The 13,602-nt window shown below is 37.9% G+C and overlaps 1 protein-coding gene and 1 non-coding gene across 2 annotated transcripts in view; both read left to right on the forward strand.

Annotated features, from left to right (window-relative positions):
- Positions 1 to 13,602, forward strand: part of TERB1 (telomere repeat binding bouquet formation protein 1) — a 105,377-nt gene that overhangs the window by 8,850 nt on the left and 82,925 nt on the right. The gene's annotated exons all lie outside the window — the stretch shown is intronic.
- LOC111764747 (U6 spliceosomal RNA) lies at positions 13,257 to 13,360 on the forward strand. The gene has a single exon (XR_002797281.1). It is a non-coding gene; the product is annotated as a U6 spliceosomal RNA (small nuclear RNA).

Genomic DNA, 13,602 nt, shown 5'->3' on the forward strand with positions numbered 1-13,602 from the left:
AGTGTATTGATTTTTTTAATCATGAGGTGGTGTTGAATTATATTTATTTATTTTTGCTAAACCAAACTTGCATTCCTGGGATAAGTGTCACTTGGTTATGGTGAATAATCTTTTTTATATGTTGCTTGATTCAATTTGCTGTTATTTTGTTGAGGACTTTTGTATGGGATATTGATTATAGTTTTCTTGAGATGTTTTTGCATGGTTTTGCTATCAGAATAATACTGGCTTTCTGGAATGAGTTGGGAAGAGCTTCTTTCTCTTAAATTTTTTTGGAAGAATTTGTGAAGAATTGATGTTCATTTTTCTTTACTTTTATTATTTTTTTTTAAAGTAATATACAGATCCCCCCCCCCCCCCATGGCTCCCTTGTCATGTCTGCTCATTGTGTCTGCTCATCTTCTTTAGGAGGTACCAGGAACCAAACTCAGGATCTCCTGTGTGGGAGACAGGCACCCAACTACTTGAGCCACAATCACTCCTTTATTTTTCTTGAAATGTTGAGAAGAATTCGTGGTGAAGCTATCTGGGCCTGTGGGATTTTAAAAAATTACTAATTCAACCTTTTTACTTGTTATAGATTTATTGGACTTTCCATTTTTCCTTAGTTAGTTTTTTTTCCCCCCCTAGGAATTTTTCAACTTAATCTAAGTTATCTAATTTGCTGACATACACTTGTTTGTAGTATTCCCTGATAATCTTTTTTAAAAAGATTTATTTATTTATTTCCTCCCACCCACCCCCCATTGTCTGCTGTCAGTGTCCATTCACTGTGTGTTCTTCTGTGTCTGCTTGTATTCTCATTAGGCAGCTCTGGAAACTGATCTGGGATCTTCTGGAGTGGGAGAGAGGTAATCATTCTCTTGCATCACCTCAGGTCCCTGTTCTTCTATGTCTCTTTTTTTTTTCTTTTAAGGATTTATTTATCTCCCCCCCCCCCCCCCGGCCCAGTTGTCTGCTCTCTGTGTCCATTCGCTGTGTGTTTGTTCTGCTGTGACCATTTCTATTATCAGCAGCACTGGGAATTTGTGTTTCTTTTTGTTGTATCAGCTCTCCTTGTGGGCGGCGCTATTCTTGCACAGGCTGCACTTTCTTTCACGCTGGGTGGCTCTCCATATGGGGCGCACTCCATGCTCATGGGGCTCCCCTATATGGGGGACACCCCTGCGTGGCACGGCACTCCTTGCGCACGTCAGCACTGCGCATGGGCCAGCTCCACATGGGTCAAGGAGGCCCGGGGTTTGAACTGTGGACCTCCCATGTGGTAGGCAGATACCCTATCCATTGGGCCAAGTCCACTTCCCCTTCTACATCTCTTATTATGTCTCCTTGTGTCATCTTGCTGTGCTAGCTCTCTTCTTTGGCTGACATTACTGCGTGGGGTGGCACTCCCGTGCATGGCAGCATTCTCGCACAGGGCGGCACTCCTGTGTGGGTTGGGACTCCGCGTGGGCCAACTTACCATGTGGGCCAGCTTGCCTTCATCAGGAGGTCCTGGGCATTGAACTCTGGACCTCCTGTATAGTAAATGGGAGACCAGTTAGTTGAGCCACATCTGTTTCCCCCTGGTAATCTTTTTATTTCTGTAATACCAGCAGTAATATCCCCTTTTTCCTTCCTGATATTAATAATTTGAGTCTTTTCTGATTTTTTTCCTTGGTCAGTCTAGTTAAAGGTTTGTCAGTATTTTTCCTCAAAGAAAAAACATTTGGTTTTGTTGATTTTTCTCTTGTTTTCCTATTTTGTATTTCATTATTTTCCATTTTAATCTTTATTTTCCTTCCTTCTGCATGCTTTGGATTTAATTTGCTCTTCTTTTTACAATGTCTTAAGGTAGGAGGTTAGGTTGATTTGAAATCTTTCTTGATTTTTAAATGTAGGCATTTACAACTATAAATTTCCCTTTACTGTTTTAGTGGAATTCCATATGCTTTGACATGTCTTCATTTTCATTTATCTCTAAATATTTTCCAGTTTACCTCTTGATTTCTTCTTTGGCCCATTGGTTACTTGGATTGTATTGTTTAATTTGTGAATTCCCAAAATTTCTTTCTGTTATTGATTTCTAATTTCACATCATTGTGTTCAGAGAATGTAATGTGAATTATTGCAATCATTTAAAATTTGTTGAGACTCATTTTATGGTCTAGCATGTGGTATGTCCTATAGAATGTTCCTCTGTACTTGGAGAGAATATGTATTCTGCTATTGTTGGGTTGAGTCATGTGTATTTAGAGCTAGTTAGTTTATAATGTTGTCAAAGTCTTCTATTTCCTTCTATTTCAACTAGAATTTTCTTCCTAGTTGTTGTATCCATTATTGAAAGTAAGGTTTTAAAGTCTCCAGTTATTATTGTTGAATGGTCTGCATCTCTCCTCAACTCTGTCAACCTTTGCATCACATGTTTTGGGGCTATGTTGTCAGGAACATGTATGTTCATAATTTGATTTTTTCCTGATTGACACTTTTAGCATTATACAGTGTCTCTCTTTGTCTAGTAAAATTTTTGTTTTAAAATCTATTTTGTCTAATAGTATAGCCACTTCAGCTTTTTATGCTCTCTATTTGCAGTCTGTTTTACATCTTTTCCCTGTTAGCCTGCTTGTATGTTTCAATTTAAAGGATGTCTCCTGTAGACAGCATAAAGTTGGATCTTGTTTTTCTAATCCAGTCTAACAATCTGCCTTTTGTCAGATTGTTTAATCCATTTACTTTCTTTATTTTAATTAAAAAAATTTTATTTTATTTTTTTAAAGATACATAGGTCACAAAAAAATGTTACATTATATTTTGGAAATGGATTAATAGCTGCCATTTTACTTTTTGTTTCTGTATACCTTGTGTCTTTTTTGTTCCTCACTTCTTCCCTTACTGCTTGTTGTTGTTGTTGTTTGTCTTCCTTTAATGCTTTCCTTTGCATTAAATGAATATTTTCTAGTGGAACCTTTTAATTCCTGTGGCAGTTGATATTGTTTATGAGTTCCAAAAATAATATTGGATTATTTTTGTAAACTGATCTGTCCCTCTGGGCATATTAGATTATATTGAATTCAGAGGTTTTACTTTTACTTGATTAAATAATGATTAAGGCTTTGATTGGGCCACGTCAGTAAGATGTTGCATTCTCGCCCCCTTGGTGGGCAGGAACACACAGAGAAAAGACATGACAGAGAACAGAGTTTTGAGTTTTGAGCTGGAGCCTGGGAAGTAAACACATGGCAGAGAGAACAGAGCAGCTGAGCCTGGAAAGAATCAGCTCTGGGAAGAGAAACAGCCATTTACCTGATAGTCTACAGCCAGCCTTGTGGAGAAAGCAAAGCAGCTGAGCTTGGATAGAAATGAGCCCTGGGAAGAGAGGAACCCAGGAAGTCTGAACCCTTGCAGATGTTGGCAGCCATTTTACTCTAACATGTGACAACAGACTTTGGTGAGGGAAGTAACATATACTTTGTGGCCTGGTAACTGTAAGCTTTTACCCCAAATAAATACCCTTTATAAAAGCCATCCGAGGGAAGTGGATATGGCTCAAGTGATATGGCCTCTGCCTACCATATGGGAGGACCCAGGTTTGATGCCTGGGGCCTTCTGGTGAAAAAGGAGAGAAAGCATGCCTGTGTGGCAAGTTGGGTGCCCATGCAGCAGGTCGAGTGTCTGTGCGGTAAGCCAGTGCCCACGTAAGTGAGTCATGTAACAAAATAATGACACAGTGAGAGATGGAGGGGAGAGTCACGGTGAAGCACAGCAGAGACCAGGAACTGAGGTGGCACAATTGACAGGGAACCTCTCTCTACATCAGAAGTCCCCAGGGTCGAATCCCAGTGACTCCTAGAGGAGAAAGACAAGAAGAGAAGACAAAAGGAGAAATAGATACAGAAGATCTCACAGCAAATGGACACAGCAAAAACAGGGCAGGAAAGGGGGAGGGGAAGGGGAAAAAATTTAAAAACCAACTGATTTCTGATATTTTGCATCAGCACCCCTTTGGCTGACTAATAAAATTCCTTTAATGATTTTTACACTATATTTTAAAAGTTTTCTTCTTAGTGGTTGCTCTAGGGCTTACCATATATATATTTAATTTATCAGAATCTACTTCAGATTTACACTAACAATTCAGTGAGATATGGAAGGACTATTCTCATGTATTTGTTTTTCCTCTTCCCTCTTTTGGTGTTACTATTATACATTTAGCAATTCGTTGTTATTATTTTATTTCATTTAAAGAAGCTGAGAGAAGAATGAATAAGTATATACTTATAGGATTTTTTATATTGACCTTCTTATTTGCCCATTTTGGTTCTCTTTATTTGTTTCTGTGGATTCAGATTACCTTCTGGTATGCTTTCTTTACTCCAGTACAGCTTTGCTCCTACCCCCTTTGTGCTATTATTGTCAAATATATTACATTTATATATTTTATAAGCCCAACAATACAATATATATATTTTATATGATTGATTTTTAAATCAATTAAGAGAAAAAGGGAGAAGAAATATGTATTTATACTGCCCTTTGTATTTACATAATTTCCCCTATTGGTGCTTTTTGATTTTAATGTCCAGGGTAACTTCCTTTCAACCTGAAGAAATTCCTTTAGTGTTTTTTTGTAAGATGGGTCTGCTAGCAATGAATTCTCTCAGTTTTATTTATCTGAAATGTCTTTATTTTGCCTTCATTTCTGAAAGCTAGTATGGCAGTTTGAGATTATTTATAAATTCCAAAAAGAGAGATTTTGTTTGTTAACTGGTCTCTTCCCCTGGGTATGATCTCCTTTGATTGTATTAGATTCACCTGAGATGTCTTTGATTAAGTTATGTTAAGATTAGGGCTTTGATTTGACCACCCTATGTCAGTTGGGTGTAACTAAGTTTAATTCCACCCCCCCCAACTTTGGTGGGCTGTTGAAATGGACACTCACTCAAGAAGCCACACAGAAGAAGATACATGTGTGAAGAGAGAAGCTCCATAGATACCAGAGGAGAAAACTTTGTCAGCTTTGATCCTGTGGCCCTGGGAAGAGAGATGAGTCATTCACCTGATAGTTTACAGCTGACCCTGGAGGAGAACTGAGCAGCTGAGCCAGAAAGAAACTAGTCCCAGAAGAGAGATGAGCCCTATGCCAGCCTACAGTTGAGATTGGAAGAAGCTGGACCTATGGAGCCTCAAGAGGAAAAAGGAAGGCTGAACTCTAGCAGAGATTGGGAACCATCTTTGGTGAGCTAGTACCTCTTATGGTACATTGAGTCAAACTCTTTAGGGCCTTGTAACTGTAAGTTTTTACCCTAAATAAATACCCTTTATAAAAACCAACAAATTTCTGGTACTTTGCATCAGCACCCCCTTTGGCTAACTAACACAGATAGTTTTTCTGGCTGTAAGAGCCTTGGTTGACAGTTTTTTTCTTTCAGAAAATTCTTTCAGTATATTCATATGTTAGCCCAGTGTCTTCTAGCCTCCATTTTTTCTGGTAAAAAGTCAGCTGTTAATCCTACTGTGGTTCTCTTATATGTGATGAGTTGTTTTCTCTTGCTGCTTTCAAGAGTTTTTCTTTGTCTTTGACTTTCAACATTTTTTTACTTTGATGCGTCTGGGTGTGGATCTCTTTGTGTTTATCTTACTAGGATTAATCCTACTAATCCTACTTAGATGTGTAGATTAATATCTTTCATCAAATTTAGAAATTTTCAGCCATTTTTTTGTTTTTTGTTTTTTGGGTTTTTTGAAGGTACTGGGGATTGAACTTTGTGGGACATCGTACATGTGAACCATGTCTTCAACCACTGAGCTACACCTACTCCACTCAGCCATTATGATTGCTTTTTTTTTTTTAAAGATTAATTTTATTTATTTACTTCTCCTCTTCTCTTTAGGAGGTACTGGGAACCAAACCTGGTACCTCCCATGTGGGGGAGAGACTTGAGCCACCTCTACTTCCTGCTTTGTTGTGCCTCTCATTGTGTTTCCTCTTTGTGTCTCCATATTGCATCATCTTGTTGAGTCAGCTTGCCGTGCCAGCCTATCATGCCAGCTTGCTGTCTTGCTTGTCTTCTCTAGGAGGCACTGGGAATAGAACACAGAACCTTCCATGTGGTAGGCGGGTACCCAAGTGCTTGAGCCACATCCACTTCCCCACTTTGTTTTTTAATATATTTTTTTCTGCTCCTTTGTCCCCCTCTCTTCTTCTGGTACTCCCATTACATGTATTATTGTGATTAATGTTGTCTCACCTTTCTTTGAGTCTCTGTTCATTTTTCTTCATTCTTTTTTCTCTCTGTTCTTCAGATTGCATAATCTCTATCAATCTATCTTCAAGTTCACTGATTCTTTCTTCTGGCAGTTCAGATCTACTCTTGAGCCCTTCTAGAGAATTTTTCATTTCAGTATTGAATTCTTGAACTCCAGAATTTCCATATGGTTCATATATATATATAAATTTCTGTTTCTTTAATGATACTCTCTACTTGATGAGCCATTGTCATCATCCTTTACTTATTTAGGCATGATTTGCTTCAGTTCTTTGTACATATATTTTTTTTATTTCCCTCCCCTTCTCCCTCCCCACCCCAGTTGTCTGCTCTCTATGTCCATTTGCTGTGTGTTCTTCTGTGACTGCTTCTATCCTTATCAGCGGCACCGGGAATCTGTGTTTCTTTTGGTTGTGTCATCCTGTTGTATCAGCTCTCCATGTGTGCGGCACCATTCTTGAGCAGGCTGCACTTTCCTTTGAACTGGGCAGCTATCCTTATGGGGTGCACTCCTTGCGCGTGGGGCTTACCTACACAGGGGACACCCCTGCGTGGCACAGCACTCCTTGCGTGCATCAACACTGTGCACGGGCCAGCTCCACATGGGTCAAGGAGGCCAGGGGTTTGAACCGTGGACCTCCCATGTGGTAGGCAGACGCCCTATCCATTGGGCCAAGTCCACTTCCCTGTACATATTTATAATGGTTGCTTTGAGTCTTTATGAAATCTGATATCTGGGCCCACTCACCAGCATTTTCCATTGCATGCTTTTTTCCAGTATATGGGTCACACAATCCTGTTTTCTTGCATGTCTTATAATTTTTAATTGAAAATTGTGCATCTTGGATAATATGTTGTTGCAACTCTGGATATTGATATCCTTTCCCACTTTGGGCTTTGTTGTTATCATTTGCATAGTTATTTGGTTGGTGACTTGGCTGCACGATTTTAGCTATCTATTTCTTCCACAGTGTGAAGCCTCTGATGTCATACTCATGGAGGGTATATTCTTCATCATGTGCATAGTCACCAAGGGTTGATAGTGATTTTAGCAGGGCTCTTTTTGGCTGTCTTTTTCTCTGTTAAGCTGCTTCTGCTGTTGTGTTTTTTGGAATTATACGCAGCTGTTAGATTCCACTTGCTGTTTTCTGATTGCTGTATTGTTCCAACAATGCCCTGAGGCATAAACTGCTCCATAATCTTATCCAGTTAAATTTGGACCATTTTGCAGGTGTGAATTTTGAAGACAGTCTTTGAGGTTTATTCTGACCCTCGGAAGACTCTTAGCTGTCTCTTTCTCTAGTTCTTTCTGGTAAAAAAAAAACTTGCCTGTTGTCTACCCTGCTCTCAGGGAGCTACAAGCTTCTTCTGAATTACATTTGTGTACCAAAATCACCATTATATTTGAGCATGTCCTTAGATTTGTACATACCTTCACAATGTTCCAAGTGAAGTCAGTTCCTTTGGAGAGATCTACAGAGCTCTCTGTTTTTATGGCCTACCTTTCCCCCTGGGCAAACCATCTGAGCTACTACTCTGGAACTGGAAGAGGGGACAGTGGCCTGTTTCTCTTTGAGTGACTTCCTTGCTTTATGAGCAGGGTGCTGGACAGGGGCAGTAGCTTCAAATCTTCTAGACTTTTCTCTCCTGGTGTGGAACCTCTGCCAGAGGAGTAGCAGGGAAAAGGGTGCTCAGGACATTCTTGGCCCCCTATGTCTGGGATAGAGCCTCTGCGATATGATGGGGGCTGGATAGGGAAGTGAGCTCCCAGCTTGTTGGCTCTATTTGCCTGAAGTTTAGCCTCTGTGATATGGATCTGGGGAGGAATGAAAAATGCTGGCACCCTAGCCACATCAGTGTGCTCCACCACTTTGAATTCTGAGTATTTGTGCCACAGCTCTGCCAGTGTCTCAGAATTTAGTACTGGTTTGATGACCTGCTAGCTCACTGACAGCATAGGGCTGTCTGTTGTTTTGTGCAAATTGGTATGAACAAAGTGCATAATATCTGGTCTAATGGGAGCCTTGAACACAGCAGGCATATTAACATTTTTGCCAGATGATTCCCCCTTCTCAGAGTATATATCGCTATCAATGGATAAGCATACACCATGGTGGGGAGAGGAGAAGGCCACGCTCTTCTCACCCCTATGGCTCCCATAGGACCATATTTTCTTGAATAAAATATTTCTTCATTTGCCATGTGTCCTTAGGACAATCTCCAGAGACTTAAATTGTTGTTTTATAAAAAATAATTTTCACCATTTACGATTGTTTCAATGGGGAGTGAATCAGTGGTGCACTTCATGCAGCCGTTTCAGAAGGCATCTTGCATACCAGTAACTTTTAAAGAGAATATAGGAGAGGCTCTGAAAAAGTTATGATGGCTTTTATTGACCCATTTTCAAAAATGGTGAGAGGCTAGATTCCTCAAATTATAGACTACTAAAGAGCTTATCTTTGAACAGTACAAGATTATATTTAAAAGATGTTTGTGAACATTTCTTTTCTAAAATAATTGTCCTGACAATTGCCCTCCCCCGTACAACATACAAGAATATAGGCTTAGACTATGTTCATTTAATTATAGCTTTATAGAGTATGTACTGTTGTCATTTTCCTTTACTGTGCACTGCTTAGTCATACTTAGCATTCATTTCTGGTTATTGTACTTTAATTGGAATTTAGGCAAATTAGTGCTATTATGATGCATTCTAGTGTTTGTTTTTTCCAGCAGTTTTGAGATACAATATGTGTGCCATAAAGTTTACTCATTTTAAGTGTACACTTTTAATGAATTTTAGTATAAAGTTGCATAACCATCATCACAATCTAGTTTTAGAACACTTCCATCACTGTAAAAGGAAACCTCATTTCCTTTTATAGGCACTAACCATCCCCATCCCCAGGCAATGATCAATCTTCGTTTTTGGGGAACAGTTAATATAAATGAAATCATTCCTTTTGTGTTTCGCTTCTTTCACTGGACGTGTTTTGAGGTTCATCCATGTTGTAGCACGTATCAGTACTTTGTTTCTTTTTATTGCTGAATAGTATTCCATTGTATAGTTATACCACATTTTGCTTATGCATACACCAGTTGATTGATATTTGAATTCTTTTCACTTTTTGGCTATTCTAAATAATGCTGCCATGAGCGCTTATGTGCCAATGTTTGTGTGGACAAATATTTTATTTCTTTTTGGTATATACCTAGAAATGGAATTGCTGGGTCATATGGTAACTCTATATTAAACTTTTAACTGCCATACTTTTTGACAAGGCTGTACATTTTACATTCCCATTAGCAGTGTATGAATGTTCTAGTTTGTTATTTTTCTTTTTGATTATAGCAATTTCAGTGGGTGAGAAATCATATCTCTATGCTGTTTTTTTTTCTTTTTTTAGGAGGTTCTGGGGATCAAACCTACTACTTTATACATGGGAAGCAGGTGCTCAAGCACTTGAACTACATCCACTCCCCTCAATGTAGCTTTTTTTAAAAAATATTTATTTTATTTATTTCTTCCCCCCTCTCTGTTATTTGCACTCCCTGTCTGCTCTCTGTGTCCATTCGTTGTGTGCTCATCTTCTTATTAGGAGGCACCAGGAACTGAACCCAGGACCTCCCATGTGGGAGGGAGGCACCCAATGGCTTGTGCCACTTCCAATCCCTGCTTGTTGCATCTCTCATTGTGTTTCCTTGTTGTGTCTCTTTGTTATGTCATCTCATTGCATCATCTTGTTGCATCAGCTCGCTGTGCCAGTCTGTTGTGGCAGCTTGCTGTCTTCCTTGTCTTCTTTAGGAGAACTGAAACTGGGACCGCCTATGTGGTAAGCAGGCACCCAACTGCCTGAGCCACTCTGCCAATCTCTGTGTAATTTTAAAAAATAATGGTTTATGTGAGTTTTTTTTTAAAGATTTTATTTTATTTATTTATTTCTACCCACTCATTGTTTGTGCCTGCTGTGTTTGTTCTTCTTCCCTGCCTCTTCAGGAGGGACTGGGAACTGAACCCCAGATACTGCTGTTTCCTGTTTCGTTGTACCTCTCATTTTGTTTTTCCTCCTGTGTCTCTTGTTGCATTATCTTGTTGCATCAGCTTGCCATGCCTGCCCAATGTGTCAGCTTGCTGTCTTGCCTTTCTTATCTAGGAGGCACCGGGAACCTCTGCTCCCTGCTTTGTTGTGTCTCTCATCATGTCTTCTTGTGTCTCTTGTTGCATAATCCTGTGTCTCTTCTTGTGTCTCTTGTTGCATAATCCTGCTGTGTCAGCCTGCCATGCCTGCCCATCGTGCCAGCTCACTGTCTTCTTTAGGAATCACTGGGAACCTAGCTGTGGACCTCCCATGTGGCAGGCCCTATCGCTTGAGCCATATCTGTTCCCTCCATGTAGTTTTGATATGCATTACCCTTATGATTAAGGATATTGAACATATTTTCCTATGCTTGTTGGCCATTTGTATTTCTTCTTTGGAGAAATTTCTATTCAAATCCTTTGCACATTTAAAAAAATTAGGTTATTTTTTATTATCAAGCTGTAAGAGTTCTTTATATGTTCTGAACAAAAGCCCCTTTTGGCTATCTAATTTCCATATATTTTCTTCCAATTCATGAGTTGTCTGATCACATCCTTGGTGACACTTTTGAAGCTCAAAAGTTTTAAATTTTAAACCCAATTAATCAAATTTTCTTTCGTTGCTTATGCTTTTGGTGTTCATATGCACTTCAATCTTTGTTTGCTTGTTTTCTTTCTCCAGAAATTATTGAAGGAACTAGGTTGAGTAGCCTGGAGAATAAAAACTTGAGGTGGAACATAATAGTTGGAGATGTCAGTAGGTGCTTTGGCTGGGAAGGGGGAGATTAGATAGGGGATATCAAAGTGTGAGAGAGAAATACAGAAAAGAATGGAGGAGTACATACAGGAGAAGTTTCTTGTACTCTGTGGTTGTCCCATCAAAAATCCTCTTTGAGATGTTGTTGCTAATGAGTGGAAAACTACCCTTATTATTGTTTCTCTTAAGGTAGTGGATAATAAAAAAATTTTGCAGTTGCTTGGGGACAGCTTGCGGGTAACTTTTGTACTATGGTTTTTACCAGAATATTGAATCATAAATTTTTTAATTGAACTAAATTGCCAGTTGAATTTCTTTTCAGAGGAAGACTAAACATTGATTGACAATAGACCTTAGTTTCTTTTGGTGTGCTCCTCTATTTTTATGTTCTCCCTTCATCATATATGTTTGAGAACACTAAATGTTAATTCAAACATTATACCAAAATCTATACACAATTCAATTTTAATTGTAAAACCAAGAGAAGGAATTGTTTAAAGGCTATTGTAAAGAATTTTTATAGGAAAATGATTTTCTATTGTTTGCTTTTTAGTTGTAAATAAATAAAGTTTCATTTGGTATATTTTATATGCCCATGCAAATTATCAGCCCAATTAAGATAATGAATATCTCCATTACCCCTAAAGGTTTTCTCATGCCGCTTTGGATTCCCTCCCTCCTGTTCTTCCCAAATCCCTCAGCTTCCCTAAGCAACCACTGATCTGCTTTCTTTTACTATAGATTAGTTTACATTTTTTCAATGTATGGAATCATACTGTATATATATATTTTTGTATGGCTTTCACTCAGAATAATTATTTTGAGATTCATCCATGTTGTAGCATGTATTAGTAGTTATTTTTTTATTGCAAAGTTTATTCCATTGTATGGTAATACCACAATTTGTTTATCTCTTCATCTGTTGATGGACATTTCAGTTGTTTACCGTTTTTTGGCTTACTGGCATATAATGCTGCTGTGAACATTTGTTTACAACTCTTTTTATGAACATGTATCTCCTTTTCTGTTGCTAAATATCTAGGAGTGAAATGGCTTAATCTAGATGTATGTTTACCTATTTATGAAATCGATAAACTGTCTTTCAAAGTGGTTACACAATTTAAAATTTCCACCAGCAGTATATGAGAGTTCCAGTTCCTTCGCATGCTTATCAACATTTAGTATGGTCAGTGTTTTAAATTTTAGTATTTTATTGGGTATGTAATAGTATCTCCCTGTGGTTTTTATTTGTATTTCTTTATGACTCATGATGTTGAACTTCTTTGCTTCTATTTATTTGCTATCCTTATATCTTCTCTGTGGAAGTTTCTGTTCAAATCTTTTGTTCATTATTTTATTGGGTTGATTGTTTTCTTACTGTTGATTTTTGAGATACATGTTCTTTATATTTTCTGGATGCATGTTCTTTATCAGATATATGTTTTGCAAAGATATTTCCTCCAGTTTGTGACTTGTCTTTCTGCACTTCAGAATAAACTGTAAAGAGAATGAAGTTTTACATTTTTATTTTTACTGGTTTTTTTTTTTTTAGGAGTTACTGAGGATTGAACCTGCGACCTTGTACATGGGAAGCAGGAACTCAAACCATTAAGCTAAGACCTGCTCCCTTGAAGTTTTAAGTTTTGATTAAGTCCATTGTATGCATTTTTCTTTTATAGATTGTGCTATTGGTATTATATATAAGAAATCTTTGCCTAACCCAAAATCATAAAGATTTTCTCCCATGTTTTCTTCTAGAAGCATTATAGTTTTACATTTTACATTTAGCTCTGTGATCCATTTTGAGTAATTTTGTATATGACATAAAGTATGAGTCTAAGTTATTTAATTTTTACATATGGATATCAAATTGTTTCAGTACCATTTTTTGAAAAAAAACTGTTTTTCTCTTCATTTTCTTTGTGCTTTTGTTAAAAATTATTCATCTATGTGGATTTATTTCTGTATTCTGTATCCTGTTTCAATGATGTGTTTGTCTTTCTTGATGCCAATATCACACTCTTATTATTTTATCTTTATAGTAAGTCTTGAAATTATGCAGTGCTAGCATTTGCGATTTATTCTTTTTCAGAGTTATTTGGCTATTGTAGATTCTTTGCATTTCCATATAAATTTTTAAATCAGCTTGTCAATTTCTACATTAAAAACTTTATGGGTGCTCTCTTTGGCAGCACATATACTAAAATTGGAATGATGCAGAGATCAGCGTGGCCCCTTCACAAAGATGACATGCAAATTCATGAAGTGTTTCATATTTTGTGAACTTGAGAAAAAAAAGCCTATTGGGAGGAGTGATATCATCAACATGGCATGCTAACACATCCCCTGAAAAATGCTCCCCCAAAATTCAGTGAATATAAGGACAAATTCCATTTGCTTAGAACTCTGGAGGATGGTAGAGACTGGAGAAGGACTCCACTAATGCTGAATCAAAGATGAAAAGTATCAGGTTAGAAACTGCCATCTGGACTGGCCAGTCCTCTTCCCTTTTCCTACACTTA

Source organism: Dasypus novemcinctus, chromosome 18 (assembly GCF_030445035.2).
Source record: "Dasypus novemcinctus isolate mDasNov1 chromosome 18, mDasNov1.1.hap2, whole genome shotgun sequence".
Taxonomy (NCBI): Eukaryota; Metazoa; Chordata; class Mammalia; order Cingulata; family Dasypodidae; genus Dasypus; species Dasypus novemcinctus.